General features: G+C 45.2%; 1 long non-coding RNA gene across 2 annotated transcripts; it reads left to right on the top strand.

Moving 5' to 3' along the window:
• The first annotated feature begins 437 nt into the window (after positions 1 to 437).
• Positions 438 to 13223, top strand: LOC143437929 (uncharacterized). Of its 2 annotated transcripts, XR_013107100.1 has the most exons (3): positions 438 to 642; positions 10866 to 11111; positions 12740 to 13223. It is a non-coding gene; the product is annotated as an uncharacterized LOC143437929 (long non-coding RNA). The 2 variants fall into 2 exon arrangements; XR_013107099.1 differs by having other exon boundaries at positions 10866 to 13223.
• The last annotated feature ends 1142 nt before the right edge of the window (positions 13224 to 14365 follow it).

Genomic DNA, 14365 nt, shown 5'->3' with positions numbered 1-14365 from the left:
ATTCCCAGAGATCACCTGCCTTTGCTATCCAAGTGTTGGGACTAAAGTTGTGCGCCACCCTCTCACCCAAAGTCACGTGTTGGAAACTACATCCGAGCCGCATCTCATGGACCAGTGCATAGATGAAATCGTTTGAAGAAATTTCCTGTTCCGTATAGACCAGTGGGTCTGAAGGAAGACATGCTTGGGTGGGGGGCAGGGCTCAGTGGGGGAATAGGGCTGGGTGGTTTGGTTGGTCTCCGGAGGAGAGAGTTTGTGGGAACTGACTCCTTTCCCACACAAAGGCGTCTAACCACCTGAGCCGACCGATTCATCAGCCTTAATCTCTTGAGAAGCCCCTGGGAACCAACCCAAACACGCGGGTGCTTCCTGCTTCCCGAAGCCCTATCTTCAAAGCCTGTGCCCCTCCCCTGCTATCTGGTGAACATTCACAACGGGGTTTGGACAGGAGACAGGTTTCCTCATGTCTGAGGCACATGGTAAGGTAAGGCCGAGCCAGAGGCCGGGTTCCCTGGCTTTGCTCCATTGGCGGCCCCTGGGAAAGGGCCCTTGCTAGCCTGCGATCCCTCCTTCCTCCAACCTCTGTGAAGACCTTTAGTGGAAACTTAAGGTTGAGTCATGTCTCCGGTCTGCAAACCAAAGGTTTGGGCATTTTTATTGTTTCTACTTATTTTATTGTTCTATTTTTTCTCTATTCTATTTGATTTCTATTCTTTCCTAATTCTACTGTAGTCGGTTTTTTTTCTTTTTCTTTCTTTTTTTTTTTTTTCTTCTTTTTTCCCCCTGAGACAGCCCTGGAAGTCACTCTGTAGACCAGGCTGGCCTCAAGAGATCCTCTTGCCTCTGCCTCCCGAGTACTGGGGTTTAAGTCATGCATCACCATGCCCTGCTTATTCTTATTTATTACATTTTTATTAGTTATTTCCGTGTGCATGTGTCTGTGTTGCACACACATACATGCTGGGATACACATGTGAAAGTCAGAGGACAACTTTTAGGAGTGTGTTCTCTTCTTCTTCCACACACGCCCTGGAAATCGAACTCAGGTGGCCAGCTTTGCAGCAAGTGGCTAGTGTCCTTAGCCACAGTGCCATCTTCCTGGCCTCAAATTCACTGCATGGCTAAGAGTGACTTTGAACCCCTGATACTCCTGTCAACGCCTCCCAAGTGCTGGGATTCCAGGAGTGCACCACCACATCTGGTTTATGCAGTTCTGGGGATGGAACCCAGGGCTTCCAGCACGGCAGGCAGATGTTGTACTAAATGAACCACTGCCTCGGGCCCTGTTTTGTTTCTTCCGAATGCTAGACTTTGGGGAAGTGCAAGTCTTGGCAGAGCCTTTGTAAACCAGGACTAGTAACCCGTGTGTCATAGACGGTTATGAATAGAGAATTGGACAATATCCATAGGCCAGCAATATGGCTCAGTGACTAAAGGTGCTTGCTGCTAAGCCTGGTGACCTGAGTTCAATCCTCAAGAGGACCCTTGAAGCAGAAGAAGAGAAGTACTGATTCTGGAAAATTGTCTTCTGACACACACACACACACACACAGAGAGAGAGAGAGAGAGAGAGAGAGAGAGAGAGAGAGAGAGAGAGAGAGATTTAAAATGTAAAAAATCAGATACTATGTACCAAGCTGCTTCACACACAGACAGGGATGCGAAAAATACTTAGAAAAAATAGCCACCAGCCCCCCCAACCCCCAACAAAACAAAACAACACAACAATAGAAGTGGCAACAAAACCAATTATAAAATGATTTGATCCATTTTATAGTTGCCAGAAAAACTTCATCCGCAACTGGAGAGCTGGCTGCCCCAATGGTTAGCTCTGAGACACTGATGGCTCATCAACATTAGATTTGTGGTAGTCTCCCCCTCTTGTCTGTCTGTCTCTGCCTCTCTGTCTCTTTATCTCTGTCTGTTTCTCTCTGTGTGTCTCTGTCTCTCTGTCTCTGTCTCTCTGTCTCTCTGTCTCTCTGTCTCTGTCTCTCTGTCTCTGTCTCTGTCTCTCTCTCTCTCTCTCTCTCTCTGTGTGTGTATGTGTGTGTGTCTCTGTCTCTCTGTATGTGTGTCTGTGTGTACACAGAGGAACCAGTCTGTGCTGGTGTGTGCGTGTGTCTTTTACTGTCTATTGTAATGCTTAGTGTAAGACTCCCCAAGTCCGGGAGTCTGCATGTAGCCCCTGTGACCCCGCCCCTAAGTTAATCTGATTGGTGATAAAGATGTTAACAGCCAATAGCTGGGCAGAAGAGACACAGGTGGGGTTTAAGTTTTCTGGGTTTGGAATTGGAAGGGAGAAGAAGAAAGTGCAGAAGAGGAGGAAGGTGAAACCACCAGAGGTTAAGGGTCAAGAGAGCGTGGCCCTGAGGGCCGGCCAGTGGGAGTTAAGAGCAGCCCAGATGAAACACAGTAATAACTCAGGGTTATCGATAGGAAAGTAGATTCTAACAGCGTGGAGAGTAGATACCTGCCCAGCTCTTGTGCTGCTCAGGGCTTATTATAAATATAAAGGCTGTGAGTGCGTCTTTCATCCGGGAACTCAATACAAACGCAAGCTAAAAATCCCTGCCTGGACTTAAATAATTTCTACAACACATGGAGGCCATTGGTCAGCCTTAGGTGTCTTCTTTAGGAACTAGCTACCTTGTTGTTTTGTTTGTTTGTTTGTTTGTTTTGTTTTGTTTTTTCTTAAAACAAGCTCTCTTGCTGGGACTTGGGCCTCAGTGCTTTGGCTATGCAGGCTGGACGGCAAGCCTCAGTGATCCACGGCCCCTCAGTTCTGGGATTACAGGGTTGTAATACCAAACCTGGATGATTTTTTTTTAAATGTTGGTTCTGGGGATCAAACTCAGCCAGTCAGGCCTCCACACTTTAGGTTTTTTTTTGTTTTGTTTTTTTTTTTGTTTTGTTTTTTTTTTTTTTTTTTGTTTTTTTTTTTTTTTTTTTTAATTTTTTTTTGGTTTTTTTCGAGACAGGGGTTTCTCTGTGTAGCCCTGGCTGTCCTGGAACTCACTCTGTAGACCAGGCTGGCCTCGAACTCAGAAATCCACCTGCCTCTGCCTCCCAAGTGCTGGGATTAAAGGCGTGCGCCACCACCGCCCGGCCTAAAAAGATTTTTTTTAAAAGTCACTTTTGAATCATTTGTGTCTGCGTATCTCATTTTACAGACTGATCGGTCTCTACAGGTCTGGTTTTGGCTTTTGAGACAGGGTCACTCGAATTAACCTTGGCTGGCTTTGAACTCACAATCTCCCTGCCTCAGGGTGCAGCAGTTAGTATGTCACACCACCACTGCAATGTTTGGTTTCCTTTCTCCTTTGTTTGTTTACTTTATTTTTATTCATGTATCTGTGTGTGTGTGCGCGCGCGTGTGTGTCTGTGTCTGTTCACGTGAGTGTAAATTCCTCTGGCATGCGAAACCATGAGAGGACCTTAGATCCCTTGGAGCTGGAGTTATAGGTGCTTCTGAGTACTTTATGCAGGTGCTGGGAACAGGACTCGGGTCCCCTAGAAGAGCAGCAAGCCCCGTTAACTGTGGAGTCATCTCTCCAGCCCTTGATACCTTGAACTCTTAGCCCCGTTCATGGGACCAAGCTGTTTCTTTTTACAGTTGTATTTGTTCATTCATATATTTCTGATTATACACACATGTGGAGGCATGAGCACATGTATTTGCACTCAGAGGCTAGAAGAGGGTGATTGATGGAGATCTTTCTCTGTCATTACTCCACATCTATTCCCTTGAGGTACGGTGTCTTACTTACTAAACCTGCAGCTTTTGTTTTTTCCTCCTACACTGAAAGCTGCCAAGCCTCAGCTGTCTCCAGCCACCTCGGAGCTTGGGTTCCAGGTCTGGGTTCCAGGCTTGAGCAGGACATAGACCTCATTAAACGAGTGTTGGAGTTTGAACTCCAAGTCCCCATGACTGCATAGGAAACGCTCTTAGTCAGGCAGGTCTCTAGGTCTTTAAAAAAATTTTTTTTAAAGTCATTTTTGAATCCTTTAAAAAAATTTTTTTTAAAGTCATTTTTGAATCATTTGTATCTAATGTGTATCTGCACGAGTGCAGGTACACAAGGTGGCCACAAGAGGGCGTCATATTGCTCCTCCCCCACCTACCCTGCTCCACAAATCTGGAGTTACAGAGAGCCACCTGATATGGTGCACGGAGCTGAACTCTGCAAGAGCAGTATGCACTTTTAACCACCAAGCCTTCTCTCTAGCCATTCCGCATTAGATTTTTATAAATGTGAAATTTTGGCCCGAGTCCATAATAGCATGCTGTTTGTATTCCCGGGCCAGTCTTTTCTGTAGAAGACTAGAAAACCCCCAAAGAAAAGCATGTAGGATCGTTGTGAATTAGAAGCTTGGAAGAGCCAGGAAGTGGCTTGATTGCACTGTGTAGAACAATCAAACATAAACCAATTAACTAAATATGCTGCAAACAGCTAGTTGCTCCAGGGAGGTTTCATATGTTAGGAGAGAATTTCTTTGAACATCCCCCATTCTGCTCGTGGTCCAGCTGTAAGGGTGGACAGGATGCAGAGCTCCAGGATGCCAGACAGATCGTAATTCAAGGCATGCTCTCTTTTAAACGGACATTGTAACCAGAGTGAAGGATGCAGGGACAGACAGACCCTTTTGCCCCCTGCTAAATGACCCACTGGAAATCCATGTCCCCACCATGTCTGCTGTCGGTCGGTTCTAAGAAAAGAGGCTTGGCAGATTGGGATCCCTACGCGAAGACTTTCGAGGCCATGAAAAGGATTCGTCAAATTGCTTTTGACAATGACCGTGAAAACAAGAGAAGTTAATTTGAACATGAGGAGCATGGGATAGACGACGAGGCGCGGTTCTGGCCAGATGGCTGCAGGCGACTCTTAGGTTCATATGGGATGCGTTATGGATCCAAGGAGAGGCTGAAATGCAAGCATTCCCTGGCCGTCAGAGTGTACATGCTGTGACAGCTGAACCCTTGTGCTGAACTATCCGTGTAACAGCCAGGAGATCTGTAAAGGGTTTTGCATCTTCACCTGAACTTTGAACATACCAGCTCATTTCAAAAATTAAAAATAGTCAGGTGAAGTGACACACCTTTAATCCCAGCACCCCGGAGACAGAGGCAAACAGATCATTGAGTTTGAAGCCAGCTTGATCTACACAGCCAGGGATGCACAGCGAAACTCCCTCTTGAAAACAAACTCTCTCCTTCCTCCATTTGGGTCCCTGGGGATCAAACAGGCTGTCAGGCCTGGCATCAAGCGCCTTAAGCCACTGAACCATTTTACTGAGTCCTAATTTAAAACGCTCAACAGCCTATGCAGTAGGTGTTGTTATTATTATTGTGGTGTATGTTTGTGTGAGTGTGGTATAACTACATGTATGTGCATGTTCATGTAGCGGCCAAGGAACAATCTCAGGCATCGTTCCTTGAGTGCTGTTTAAAGAATTTCCTCCTTCTCCTCCTCCTCCTCCTCCTCCTCTCCTCTTCCTCCTCCTCTTCCTCCTCTTCTCCTCCTCCTCCTCCTCCTCCTCTCCTCCTCCTCCTCTTCTTCCTCTTCTTCTCCTCCTCCTTCTCCTCTCCTCCTCCTCCTCTTCTTCCTCTTCTTCTCCTCCTCCTTCTCCTCTCCTCCTCCTCCTCTTCTTCCTCTTCTTTTCCTCCTCCTCCTCCTCATCCTCCTCCTCCTCCTCCTCCTCCTCTTCCTCCTCCTCCTTCTCATTTATTCCTCTCTCTCTCTAGGTGTGTGTGTGTGTGTGTGTGTGTGTATGTGTGTGTGTATTCATGCCATGGAGCACATGTCAGGTGAGAGGACAGCTTGTAGGAGTTGGTTCCCTCCTTCACCATATGGGGTTGAGTAAATCAGGAATCAGGCATCAAGCTTGGTGACAAAGTAGCTTTACCCACAATGCTCTTTTGCCAGTCCTCAACTTAATTTTAAATTTTTCTTGTTCTTTCATTCATTCCTTTCTTTCTTTCTTTCTTTCTTTCTTTCTTTCTTTCTTCCTTCCTTCTTTTTCTTTTTTCTTTTTTCTTTTTTTTTTTTTTGAGACAAGGTTCCAAAAACTGTATAGACCAGGCTGGCCAGGAACTCACAGAGATCCATCTGCCCGTACCTTCTAAGAGCTGGGATTAAAGGCATGTGCCCCCATGCCTGGCTTCTTTTTTTTTAATTAATTAATTTTATATGTATGGGTGTTTTGCCTGTATATATGTCTGTGCAGTATGTGCAGAATTCAGAGAAAGGCATCAGATCCCCTGGAACTGGAGTCTCAGACAGCTATGAGGTACCATGTGGGTTCTATGGAAGAGCAACCAGTACTCTTAAGAAAAACAAAACAAAACAAAACAAAAACACAGGAAAAAAATTTTAACCACTGAGCCATTTCCCCAGTCCTGGCTGGCTTCTTTTTACTTAAATTTTTAAGAAATATATTATTATTATTGTTATTGGTGTGTGCATTCATGTGTGTGTGTGTGTGTGTGTGTGTGTGTGCATGTGTGTATGTCTGTATGTGTGCATGTTTCTATGCCCATGTATTTGCCACAGCTTTTCTGTTTAGACCAGAGGACAATTTAGTGGGGTCAGTTCTCTTCTTTCAACTTTCAGTTTCTCCCAAGGCTTACCCGGAAACCACCTGACTGTTTCTCATTTGCACTTCTCAAGCAAGTGATGATGGTGGATGGCTAGCAAGCCCCAGGGATCTGCTTGGGAGAGAATGCACCTCTAACAACACAGCAGAGAGCTTCCCTTCCTCCTTTCTTCACAGGGAATGTGAACAACCGATTTTCACCTCTCCAGCTCCAAGTGTGTGTGTGTATGTATGTGTGTATGTGTAAATATTTATTTTAATTAAGTGCATTGGTGTGTATACGTATGTGACTATGTGATATTGAATAACATTAAGTCATCATTAGCCATTTTATTAAGCATGATGATGGCATCGTGCTCGTGTGTTTGTGTGCAGATGCCATGGAGAGGTCGAAGAACACATTGGATCTTCTGGAGCTGGAGTTATAGGTGGTTATGAGCCCTCTGATGTGCGTGCTGGGAATTGAACTTGGGTCCTCTGGAAGAACAGCGCAAGGTCTTAACAGTGGGGCCATTTCTCCAGCCCTTCAAATTCTTAAACATTTATGTAATCTCTCTCTCTCTCTCTCTCTCTCTCTCTCTCTCTCTCTCTCTCTCTCTCTGTGTGTGTGTGTGTGTGTGTGTGTGCGTGTAGGTCAGAGGACAACTTTTGGGAGTCAGTTCTTTCCACCATCACATATTTCTGGAGGGCTTAGACTCAGGTCATCAGGCTTGGTGGCAAGCATCTTCACCACCTGAGCCATCGTGATGGTCTAGAGTTTTTTGTTTTTTTGTTTTTTGTTTTTTGTTTTTTGTTTTTGTTTTTGTTTTTGTTTTTTGAGACAGGGCTTCTCTGTGTAGCCCTGGATGTCCTGGAGCTTACTCTGTAGACCAGGCTGGCCTCGAACTCGGAAATCCGCCTGCCTCTTACTCCCAAGTGCTGGGATTAAAGGCGTGTGCCACCACCGCCCGGCAGGTCTAGAGTTAAAAACTGTGTCAACAATGACTTCAGCCATGTTCAAGCCTCATTTTGTTCACGTACTAGTAGTCTCTCTGTTTTTCTGGTCTTTCTTTCTTGTTGTTTGTTTGAGACAGGGTCTCACATGGCCAGGTGGGCCTGGAGCTCTCCTTTGAGCCTTGACCGTCCTGCTTCCACCTCCCAAGTGCTGGGGCTAAGGCGTGAACCATGCCCAGCTCCTCCATAGCTTAAAGGGAATCTCAGACAGCCTGTCACTTCACCACTAGCTACATGTGCTTCCAAGAGAGATGCTTCATGCAAACACATGAGCACACCATTATCACTTAATAAAATGGCTAAAGTTGTCTTAATGTTATTCAGTATTAGGACTGCCTTCAAATTTCTCTGCCATCAAGATGCTTTCTGTTGGTTTGTTCAAAATTAGAACTTGAACAAAGGCTGCCTATTTGTATTCGGACGTGACGGCACACATACTTATGTGTGTGTGTTTGCGTGTGTGCATGTATGTTTAAGTGAGCATGCAAAAGTGTGTGCCTGAGCACTCGTGTGCTATGATGCACGTGCCCTTCACCTTGTTTGAGACAGGAACCTTTGCTCACTGTTCTGAACTCCACACCAGCTGGTCCGTGAACTTCCAGGGCTTCTCCATCTCTCCACAGGAGTGCAGTGACTACAGATGTGTAGTGCATCCAGCCTTGCATGGGTTCTAAGGATGGTGGCTCAGCTCTTTCATGCATATGTGGCAGGGTGCTTTACCACTGCACTGTCTCCCCAGCCCCAGATGTTATATTTTTAAAGTCTCTCTGCTTCATTTTTAAAAGCCTTAAAAAGTTTTGCAATGATTTTTAGCTTTATAGAAAAGTCATAACGCGGATAGAAGAGTTCCACCTTCACCTGGTTGTTCCCTGATAGTAAAATCTCACATAATTATGGTATATTTGTTAAAGTTAAGAGATTATGACAGGCTATGAGACGGCTCAGTGGTTAAGAGTACTGTCCTGTTCTCCCAGAGGACCTGAGTTCAATTATCAACACCCATGTCTGGAGGTTCAGAACAGCCTGAAACTCCAGCTCCAGGGGATCGAATACCCTCTTCTAGCTCCCAAGGGTAGGTAGGAATCAATGTCTGATTCCTATTGCTTGGATCTCCAGAGGGCCAGACTTACAGTCTACCACACCACGTGCCTGTAGGAATGTTTTTAGGAAAATGTGGTGGGACACCCCTACTCTGGTGACTTGCCACTCCAGTTCAATATAGTCCCATAGGTATATATATAATCCATATGTACTTTCTTGGGCGGGTACTGCAATGTGTTCACGAGTGTACATGCGTGTGCACACACAACACACAAATAATTAAAAATAACCCTTTTTGTTTGTTTGTTTGTTTTAAAGAGGTTATGTCTGGAGCTGGAGAGATAGCTCAGTGGTTAAGAGCACTGACTGCCTTTTCAGGGGTCCTGAGTACAATTCCCAGCAACCACATGGTGTCTCACAACCATCTGTAATGGGATCCGATGCTCTCTTCTGGTGTGTCTGAAGGCAGCTACAGTGTACTCATATACATAAAATAAATAAATAATTTTTTAAAAAAGAGGTTGTGTCTGGTATGGTTGTGCACACCTATGAAGTTAGTATTCAAGAAGTGGAGGAAAGAGAGTCTGCTCAACCTTGGCTACACAGGAAACAGGAGCCCAGCCTGAGCTAAATAAGACCCTGTCTCAGAAATACATAAAAAGCCTGAAGTGATGGAAGTGGAGAACCTTGCACTAACTGAAGAAATTTAACTGAAAACATTGTGATTAATAATAAGCAAATAGACCACAAATATACAAGAACAACCAAAAGAAAACCCACAAAGAATTGTCTAGAGTGTAAATCTATGGAGAAATTAATGGCAGATATTTATTCATAGGCACTTTTGTTTTTTAAAAGATTTTATTTATTTAATGTGAGTACACTGTAGCTGCCTTCAGACGCACCAGAAGAGGGCATCGGATCCCATGACAGATGGTTGTGAGCCACCATGTGGTTGCTGGGAATTGAACTCAGGACCTCTGAAAGAGCAGTCAGTGCTTTTAATCTCTGAGCCATCTCTCCCGCCCTTTCAAACTAGATTATTATTTTATGCCTTTTAAGTTTTGTAGTTGATAAAGACTTGACATTACAAAAAACAAACCAAAAAAAAAAAAAAAAACACTTTCAATGAGAGAAAAAAAACAAGTGGAAAAAGATGTTTATTTTATTGGCACTCGCTGGGTAATACAGGACAACTGTATTAACTACTTTACCTATTGCTGTGATAAAGTACCTTGACCAAAGCAACTTAAGAGAGAAAGGGTCGCTGGGCAGTGGTAGTGCACACCTTTAATCCCAGCACTTGGGAGGCAGAGGCAGGCGGATTTCTGAGTTCGAGGCCAGCCTGGTCTACAGAGTGAGTTCGAGGACAGCCAGGACTACATAGAGAAACCCTGTCTCGAAAAACAAAAAAAAAACAAAACAAAACAAAAACAAAAAACAAAAAAAAAACAAAACAAAACAAAAAAACACACACACACACAAAAAAGGGGGGGGGGTTATTTGGCTCACAGCAGGGGCTTGAGAGAGCTGGCCACATGACACCCACAGTCAAGAGCAGAGAATAATGAATGGCAGAGAGGAATGAATGAATGTATACATGCGGATGCTCAGCTGGCTTCCTCCATTCTGGTTTAACCCAGGATCTCTGCCTAGGGAATGGTGCCACCCACGGCGGGCTGGATTATCCGATTAATCAAGACAACGCCTCACAGACATGCTCACAGTCCTGATCAAGAAAATCCTCACTGAGACTCTTTCCAAGTGGTTCCAGATTGTGTCAACTTGACAATCAAAAATAACCATCACAATGGCGGACAAGTTCATTGTCCTCTTGTTTCTTTGTAATTTTTTTTTTTTTTTGAGATAGTCTCAGACAGAGTTTTAACTTTTACTTATTTATTTTATTTCTTTTGGGGATGGAGTCTCATGTAATCCGGGCTGGTCTCGAACTTGCTATTTTGCCAAGAATGACCCTGATACTCCTGCCTCCCAAGCATGCAAGTCCTCTACCATCTGGTCTCACTCCAAACCCTCAGGAGCTGCCTTCTGGTCATCTAGTTCCCTCTCACTAGGCTGCACTAGACAAAGAGGCCGATTCCACTTAACAGAAGCACTCCGCAAAGGGGCCATTGATTTCATAGGGGCTGGGTGGAATTTTGGGGAGTCCAGGCAGAGAAGAAAACTCAAGACAGGCTCGTCTGTGATACCCACAGTCGGCCTTTGTTTTTCCACAGTCAAGCACAGATTACCGGGTGCAGAAGCAAGAAGCCCTTCGGGTTTGGCTTTGCTGTTCCTGCGAGTGCACGCCAGACCATTATCCTGAGACTTGAAACAGCTGGGAGCCGGTGGCGCGCATCAGGAGAAAGCAGAGTTTGGAAGCTTCCCTCCGCCTTCCTGAGACCTGCGGAATCCGTGTCCTGTTATGGGGCAATCTGGGGCCCATGGTGGTGGTTGGGAGAGATTCCTGTTTTAGATTAACAGTAAGATTTATCATGCCAAGAGGTCACTATTTACCTTGGCCTCAGCTTGCTCACTAGTTACTTCTCTGTTCAGCGGTCTGCTGACTTCAGCAAAAGTGAACGGTTGCTTTCTGTGGGCTGGAGAGGATGCTGGTGAGATTTTCTTATCAGAAGAGCTGGCAAGCTAGTGTTTGCAAAAAAAAAAAAAAAAACAAAAACAAAAACAAAAAAACCCCCTGCTTTTTCTGTAATACGTTACTTTTCTCTCTTTCTCTCTCTTCTTTCCTTCTTTCTCTTCCCCCTTCTCTCTTTCTCCAAGGTGTGGGTTTTTTTTTTTTCTTTTCTTTTCTTTTTGTTAATTCTGGACCTCATGATCCTCCTGCCTCAGCCTCCTGACTGCTGGGATGACAATTCTATACCACCATATCTAGCTCAAAGAATATTTGTAGTTTGTTGTTGTTTTCTTGTGCAGGAGATGGAACTCAGGCCCTTGTATATGTGTATGCTACACAAATACACCACCATGGAGCCCAACCTCCAGCTAGGAACAGAAGCAGGCAAATTAGTCTTCACAATGAGCACTTGTCTAGAGTGTTCAAGACTCTGATCCCGATTCCCGCCCCACAACCCTTCACCCCACCCCCTTTGCATCAGCAGCTGGCTTTTCATCATGGAAGGAGAGGAAGGAGTAGATTCTGGACGAGTCACTTTTGTCTGTCAGTTAGGGACACTGCAAGCTCTGACCTGCCCACACAGGGCATTGTTGCACAAGTGTGTATGTGTGTGTATGTGTGCGAGTGTGCGTGTGTATAGGCCAGATGACTGAATGGAATTTCTCACACATCGTCTACTTTTGTGTGTGTGTGTGTGTGTGTGTGTGTGTGTGTGTGTGACAATCTTTCGCTGGGACCTGGGGCTAGGCTGGCTAGTCCACCAGTGCAGGGATTCTCCTGTCTAATGCTGGGATTACAAGCCTGCACTGCTGTGCCCTGATTTTGTTTATTTTAATTATGTTTTATTTATTGAGTGCATGTGCATATGGCCTGGTATATGTGTGGAGGTCAGAGGACAACCTATGGGAGTCAGCTCTCTCCTTCCATGTATGTGGTTTGGGGATGTAATGTGGTAGGTCAGACTTGGCTGCCAGCGCCTTTACCCACGGACCTCACCAGCCCCCAGTTAGTTTTTTGAGGGGTGGGGGGTGGGGGTTAATCCAACTCAAATCCTTCTGCCTGCAAAGCAAACACTTTACCAGCACCCGCATCTGCTCTCAGCTCCAGACTTTGGATGTTAGATTTCTGGGGCTCTTGGAAAATGAACAATGGCTTCCGCCTCTCCGGAAGTTTTCCCATGTATTTCAGGAATGCTGGGAACACAGTTCTGAAACACAGACAAATGCCCGTGTGGAGAACTGATCAGAGGCCCCTGGGGCAGCGCTGCGGGGGTGGAGATGGCAGCTGTAGCAACAGCAGTTGTGAACATTTTCGTTTAGAGAATGCATTTGTCTTTCGCTGGCTTCTCCCAGGAGTGCTGGACTCCCAGGCTGCTGGAATGTCCCTAAGTTTCTGCCCAGCACTTAGAGAGTTTATCCTTTATTTAAAATTTTTTTATTGTTTGCTGTTATTGTTTTTTTTTTTTTTCCAACACAGAGTCCTCACAGAGTTGAGCCTGGCCTTGAACTCACTATGCATCTGAGGACGACTGGAACTCCTGATCTTCTTTTCCCAACCCCAAATTCGGGATTACAGGCATGCACCACTGTATGCCGCTTTATCTTTGAATGGAATTCTGACGGGAGAGGTGGCTCATGGGATAAAGGTGCTTGCCACCTATCCTGCCACTGCCATGCAATCCCTGGGAGCTACATGGAGGGAAAAAAAAGAACTGACTTTCACAAGTTACCCTCTGACTTCCACACATGCGGTCTGCTTTGTGCTCTGCCCTCTCCCCTCAGTTAAAAAGAATAAGCGTCGAATAACAAGTCATATAAATAGGACTTGTTTTGTTTGCCCCTGACTCCCAGTGCTAAGATTACAGATGTGCACTACTACAGAACAGCAACAACTATAACAAAAAAGATGTGCCAGGGGCTGGGGAGATAGCTCAATTGATAAAGTGTTTGTCTGCCGTGAATTCGGAGTCTTGAGTTCAATTCCCGGCACCACCCATAAACAAAGTTGTATTGAGTTTGGTCCTCTGAGAAAGCCTGTGTTCTGCCTGAGACTTTTGGTTGTTCCCACATGTTGGGACACCAGGTGTCCTTCAATTAAATAATAGTGCTCCTTAGAATTTATTAATGCTATCAGATTTCAGGCCCATGGTTCCAAGTGCATTGTCTGAATAATTCATTTGATCCCCTAAGCAAGTCCATAAATTAGATGCTGTTAATATTATTTTATTTTAGGGAGACAAGGTCTCACGTAGCCCAGGCTGGCTTCAAATTCTTTATGTAGCCAAGGATAACCTTGAATTCCTGATACTCTTGTCTCCATTTCTTTCCTTTTTTTTTTGTTTTGTTTTTGTTGTTGTTGTTGTTGTTGTTTTTAAGATAGAGTTTTTAAGACAGGGCTTCTCCATGTAGCCCTGGCTGTCCTAGAACTCCCTCTGTAAACCAGGCTGGTCTCAAACTCAGAGATTTGCTTGCTTCTACCTCCCAAGTGTTAGGATGCTGGGGTTAAAGGTGTGTGCCATTACCGCCAGGCTCCGAAGTTTCTCCCCTTGACAAACTTTTCAGATGCAGCACCACCCAGCAGTGGGGGATGGGAGAGTGGAGAAAGCATCTGTGGTATTTGCTCTCCCTCCTCCAGAGAGAACAGCTGCTGGTGAGGCCCATTCCACAGCGCCAGCTGTGTGACCTTAGAGGAGTCACTCAACCTCTCTGAGCATCCTTGCTCATAGAAAATCAAACGAATACACTCATCAGGTCTTGTGTATAAGTGCCACAGTGAAAGCCATCACCTTGTTTGCCAATTAATAAAAGTTACTTTAGAAAATAATGACAACCTGGCCTGGGCCTGCTCACCTAACCTAGCATGCACGTAGCCTTGAGCTAAGGTCTTGGCACTGCATGAACTAGGTGTGGTGACGTGACACATCATGTCATTCCAACAGTCAAGAAAAGGAGACCTGCCAGGCACGGAGGTGCACACCTTTAGTCCTGTGGTTGGGAGGCAGAGGTAATTTGATCTGTAAGTCTGAGTCCAGCCTGGTCTACAGAGCTGATTTCAGGACATCCAGGGCTACACAGAAAATCCCCATCTTGAAAACTCCAAATG

Source organism: Arvicanthis niloticus, chromosome 24 (assembly GCF_011762505.2).
Source record: "Arvicanthis niloticus isolate mArvNil1 chromosome 24, mArvNil1.pat.X, whole genome shotgun sequence".
Classification (NCBI taxonomy): Eukaryota; Metazoa; Chordata; class Mammalia; order Rodentia; family Muridae; genus Arvicanthis; species Arvicanthis niloticus.
The sequence above is the reverse complement of the archived record's forward strand: the minus strand, read 5'-3'. Positions and strand labels throughout refer to the sequence as shown.